This window comes from Petromyzon marinus, chromosome 30 (assembly GCF_048934315.1).
Source record: "Petromyzon marinus isolate PM22_M1 ecotype Great Lakes invasive population chromosome 30, UKy_Petmar_22M1.pri1.0, whole genome shotgun sequence".
NCBI lineage: Eukaryota > Metazoa > Chordata > Hyperoartia > Petromyzontiformes > Petromyzontidae > Petromyzon > Petromyzon marinus.
Window position 1 is genome coordinate 7,144,933 of NC_133696.1, and position 6,000 is coordinate 7,150,932.

The window sequence follows — 6,000 nt, forward strand, 5'->3', positions numbered from 1 at the left end:
GTGGATTCACTCTTCAAAACACCGGTGGGCTAAAGTAGTGAACTATTTGTCTTTTGTCAACGTGACACTTCTTTTTCTGATTGGCCGTGTCGGGTGGTGGAGGGTTACGACGCATTAATAAATAACGCGATCTAACCCAACAAACCTGTATTATGAATAACTAACGACGCGAAGGAGGCGCATGTTTCCGACCCCTGGGCCAGAGAGAGACGGGGGCGAGAGGGAATCAGAGCGCGTATGGGGAGTCGGAAGGGAGGCGTGCAGGAGGCGCTGGGTCCCGGTTTATGTCAAAACATCTTCGAGAGGAGCCCTAAAACCGCCACTTTGAGATTCGACGCGGCGAGAGTCAACATCGCTCCTAGCTGCGCGGTGGCGCGCAAACAGAACCACTGCCGCGTCCCGAGCCTCCCCCGAAATCTAGCGCGGCTCGCCCCAGCCCTCGTCTCGCCTCGCCTTGACCCTTGATCGCGTGCCGTAGCGAGACACGAAGCATCGAGGCGTGGCTCTGTTGAAGCGGAACGTGGCTCCGAGGCTGCGTCTGAAGATGATAATGATGATGCCGGTGACATTGATGATGATGGTGGTGATGATAATGATGCCGATTATTTAGACGAAGATGGTGTAGATGATGTGGATGGTGATGATGATGATAAGTCGATTATCTATATTTTGCCGATGATGCCGGTGATGGTAATGTTGATGATGTATGTGATGGTGTTGATGATGGCTTATGTGCCGTGATCGTTGTGGTGGTAGTGGTGGACGTGATGATGTTGATGATCATGCATTGATTTGTGGATGATGATGACGATATTAATAATGAGGGGCTTAATAATGAGGGGCTTATTTCTCATTCGATATGTTTTGTTCCAGACCGCTGTTGGCTTGGGAGTGTCGCGGTTATCGGCTTAAGGCACGACCACTTAGGATACAACGAACGCCTACCCATAAAGCACATCATTGTACCAAATATTCCTACACAGCAACACTACTACGACTGAAATATTTATCGTAACGTCACACTGAGATGCGAGATGCACGCGGCGCGCTGATGGGATACGTAAAGAATGCTTGTAAAACAAATAATGTGAAGAGACGACGGATAATGGGGTGCGTGTGAAGGCGACGTCGCGGATTTATTTTGTCAATCTTTAAATAAAACGATTCAAGCGGAGAGCAATTTCAATTTACGTGAGATACAAACGACAGGCTGTCACGTGAACGTCCCGGGGCACCGTCACGTAGCACGTGACTCCTACACGGACACCCCGTGACGTGTGTCACGTTCCAATTATCCCCCCTCCCAGCATTGAAAATTCAATCTGCGTGGCCAAGTAGCAAAATGTAATGAATTAAGAACACCACAGCCACTTATTTAAAAAATTATACATAATGTTTAATGTGCCCCAATTTTAACCCAGCCACATGGTGGCAGAGAGGGTAGTGCTTCACAACAAGAGGGACCTGGGTTTGATTCCTGCCCGACTCCAGTGCCTTTAATGTGTGGAGTCGGTATGTTCCTCCTCCTGTTCTGCGGAGTGTGAGCAAGTGTCTGGAGTTTGTGCGCTCTCCCCTTCTTTGCAATGTGAGTGAGTGAGTGAATGAATGAGTGAGTGTGTGGCGTTTTTTCATTCTCGCCCTGTTCTGCAATGTGAGTGAGTGAGTGAGTGGAGTTTTTACGCTCTCCCACTGTTCTGCAATGTGAGTGAGTGAATGAGTGTGTGGAGTTTGTTAATTCTCGCCCTGTTCTGCAATGTGAGTGAGTGAGTGTGTGGAGTTTGTACACTCTCCCACTGTTCTGCAATGTGAGTGAGTGAATGAGTGAGTGAGTGGAGTTTGTGCGCTCTCCCACTGTTCTGCAATGTAAGTGAATGAATGTGTGGAGTTTGTACGCTCTCCCACTGTTCTGCAATGTGAGTGGTGTGAGTGAGTGAGTGGTGTGAGTGAGTGAGTGACTGGGTGAGTTAGTGAATGAGTGAGTGAATTAGTAAGTGAGTGAATGAGTGAGTGTGTGGAGTTTGTACGCTCTCCCCCTGTTCTGCAATGTGAGTGAGCGAGTGAATGAGTGAGTGAGTGAATGAGTGAGTGAGTGAATGAGTGAGCGTGTGGATTTTTTACGCTTTCCCCCTTGTCCTCCACGGGCCGTGGTGGAATGATCCTCACACTTGGTTTCCAATCCATATGTGTCCGGCTCGATTCGATCTCCAGGCACGGCAGTTGTAACAATTGGCAAGGTACTTAGACCCCCCCCCCCAACCACCTCCCCGCCCACTGCCTCTACATACTCAGCAGTATAAATTAGTTCAACGCCGCAATTCGGTGTGGGGTAAAGTGTGGGTACTCCAACGTCTTCCAAGACGTCTGGCCGGCGTTAAAGAGTCGACCTAAACACCTTATAGAGGGGCTCTCTAGAGTTTCCTCTAGTGGAGGCCCGTCCACCAGAGGTGTGAGCTGTGCTAATGTCTCCCATTGTTACAATACACATCAGTGACAACACTGACCCAAACACAACAGTAACAATAATACAAATAATAAAATATATATTTTTATGATTTGATTGTTTCCCTTCAACGTGACTTTACCGAAAGAACCAAGAATATGAATCACTGCAGTCACGAAAGCTTTAAATCAAAACAATACATTCATCATCTGCTGCAGCAGCTGTTACAGGGCTGCGCCTTTATATGGACGCCGCGGTGGCGAGATGTTGACTCCTTAGCCTGGTATGCAGGAGGTCGTGGGTTCGATCCCGACCCTGACGACCACTCTATATTTGGAGTTTGCGTGTCTCTCCGTTGTCATGTGGATCTGTCTCCGAGTCCTCCGGTTTTTCCCTGCACATTCAGCTGCTGTAAATGTACACGCGATAAGCCACTTCGTTGAACTATTATTCGTGATATCCAGGTTGCTTCTGAAAAATACCTATGTTGTATAGCTCAGTGGGCCTTACCTGGTGAAAAAATAAATAAAAAATAGTACGAAATATTGTTTTTATATTTTTCCACGGGGCCGCGTTTCCCCGCACCTCCGATCAGCACGGTTGGCTTCGCACGGTGCGAAAGAAGTGCAACATGGATACATATAAATATGGCAAAAAATTGGACAAGGAAGGAGGATGACTGAGGTGTGGGAGGGAATGGGGGGGGAGGTGATTGGATTTCCTTTGACTCTTTGCACCAGGGCCCATGCCAATTCCGCCACTGGTGCACCGTTTGTCTGGGGTGTTTTTTTGCGAAGCAGCGTTACGTATTCGTGGAAGTGAGAGAGTCAAGGGGTGGGAGTCGGGGTCCACCAGTCGGGCATGGGAACGAGTTGACGTCCTGGTGACGTTAGGGGTGAGGACCCTGGACAGACGGACGACAGGCAGGAGGAGGAGCAGGAGGATAGAGTCGACAGAGCTAACAGCAGCAATAGTGCTGTAATACAGCAGACCTTTGAATATCGCGGGGGTTACGTTCTTTAAAATGCCGCGAAAGTCAGCAGCAGCCATCGTCTCTCCACTGCTGGATGAAGGTCTGCCCCGCAGTGCCATGCCCTCATCAACATCACTCGCGTCATTACTCCACAAGGTTGTGTGCGACAATAATTACAAAACCGTTGATATCACCGAAGTAAAGGCAGCGACATTCATCATCATCATCAGCAGCAGCAGCAGCCATCGTCTATCCACTGCTGGATGAAGGCCTTCCCACGCCGTCGCCGTCCCTGACGACGCGAGTGCTCCTATCGCCTGTCTCACTCCTCCTGAACTGATCCCATCGCTCCATCTCCGCGGTTCGATGTCCTCTTTGACGCGTCTCCCTCCTTGAGCTGCCATTCTATCACAACTCTCGTCCGTCGGTCATCATCCCGTCTGGCCACGATGAGTCTTGATGGATGTTATCTTGGTGCGGTCTGGGAACTCTTTCAGTTGTTGTTGTTGTTGTTTTCCTGCCTTGCCCAATATTGATAAATTGGACCTACAGTGAGGGAAAAAAGTATTTGATCCCCTGCTGATTTTGTACGTTTGCCCACTGACAAAAAAATGATCAGTCTATAATTTTAATGGTAGGTTTAATTGAACAGTGAGAGACAGAATAACAACAAAATCCAGAAAAACGCATGTCAAAATGTTATAGATTGATTTGCATTTTAATGAAGGAAATAAGTATTTGACCCCCTCTCAATCAGAAAGATTTCTGGCTCCCAGGTGTCTTTTATACAGGCAACGAGCTGAGATTAGGAGCACACTCTTAAAGAGAGTGCTCCTAATCTCAGCTTACCTGTATAAAAGACACCTGTCCACAGAAGCAATCAATCAGATTCCAAACTCTCCACCATGGCCAAGACCAAAGAGCTCTCCAAGGATGTCAGGGACAAGATTGTAGACCTACACAAGGCTGGAATGGGCTACACGACCATTGCCAAGCAGCTTGGTGAGAAGGTGACAACAGTTGGTGCGATTATTCGCAAATGGAAGAAACACAAAAGAACTGTCAATCTCCCTCGGCCTGGGGCTCCATGCAAGATCACACCTCGTGGAGTTGCAATGATCATGAGAACGGTGATGAATCAGCCCAGAACTACACGTGACGATCTTGTCAATGATCTCAAGGCAGCTGGGACCATAGTCACCAAGAAAACAATTGGTAACACACTACGCCGTGAAGAACTGAAATCCTGCAGCGCGCGCAAGGTCCCTCTGCTCAAGAAAGCACATTTACATGCCCGTCTGAAGTTTGCCAATGAACATCTGAATGATTCAGAGGACAACTGGGTGAAATTGTTGTGGTCAGATGAGACAAAAATGGAGCTCTTTGGCATCAACTCAACTCGCCGTGTTTGGAGGAGGAGGAATGCTGCCTATGACCCCAAGAACACCATCCCCACCGTCAAACATGGAGGTGGAAACATTATGCTTTGGGGGTGTTTTTCTGCTAAGGGGACAGGATAACTTGGGTATTCCAGCATGACAATGACCCAAAACACACGGCCAAGGCAACAAAGGAGTGGCTCAAGAAGAAGCACATTAAGGTCCTGGAGAGGCCTAGCCAGTCTCCAGACCTTAATCCCATAAGAAAAATCTGTGGAGGGAGCTGAAGGTTCGAGTTGCCATACGTCAGCCTCGAAACCTTAATGACTTGGAGAAGATCTGCAAAGAGGAGTGGGACAAAATCCCTCCTGAGATGTGTGCAAACCTGGTGGCCAACTACAAGAAACGTCTAACCTCTGTGATTGCCACCAAGGGTTTTGCCACCAAGTACTAAGTCATGTTTTGCAGAGGGGTCAAATATTTATTTCCCTCATTAAAATGCAAATCAATTTATAACATTTTTGACATGCGTTTTTCTGGATTTTGTTGTTGTTATTCTGTCACTCACTGTTCAAATAAACATACCATTAAAATTATACACTGATCATTTCTTTGTCAGTGGGCAAACGTACAAAATCAGCAGGGGATCAAATACTTTTTTCCCTCACTGTATGTGATTAATCACTTCATTAATTACATTTAGTAAAATGCTGATCAGCATCTACTGGAAATATGTGAAAACGAGCTTCAGAGCTTATCGGATTCCTCCAGCCTGAATAAAGATTCTGAGTCCTGCCCACGCCTATTTACTTTGTCGCAATTGTAAGGATTGCGCAAAAGTTGTTTGTGTTTAAGAGCCCTTGGTTTTTCCACTGCTGGATGAAAAGGACTCCAACACCCCGCCATGCCAGTCATAGGAGTTGTTTTAGCATACTTCACCGTTCCCTTCAGTGCAGCCCTGGGGAGACAAAGGCGGTCGGGCTTTATTCTAGCTACACCACAACCTCTTGCTCCGCTCTGGCCTTCATAGGTGCTCGCGAACAGCACTTGCCCCAACAGTCTAACAAGGCTATACGGGAAGGGGTATCTTTGTCTGTGTCAACGAACTGCGCTACGAACCCGACGACCCGAGATCGATCCCCGCTCACGGCCAACACCGATGACGACTACGTGAACCGGTTCTGGGCCTCACCAAGGTCGACTCAGCC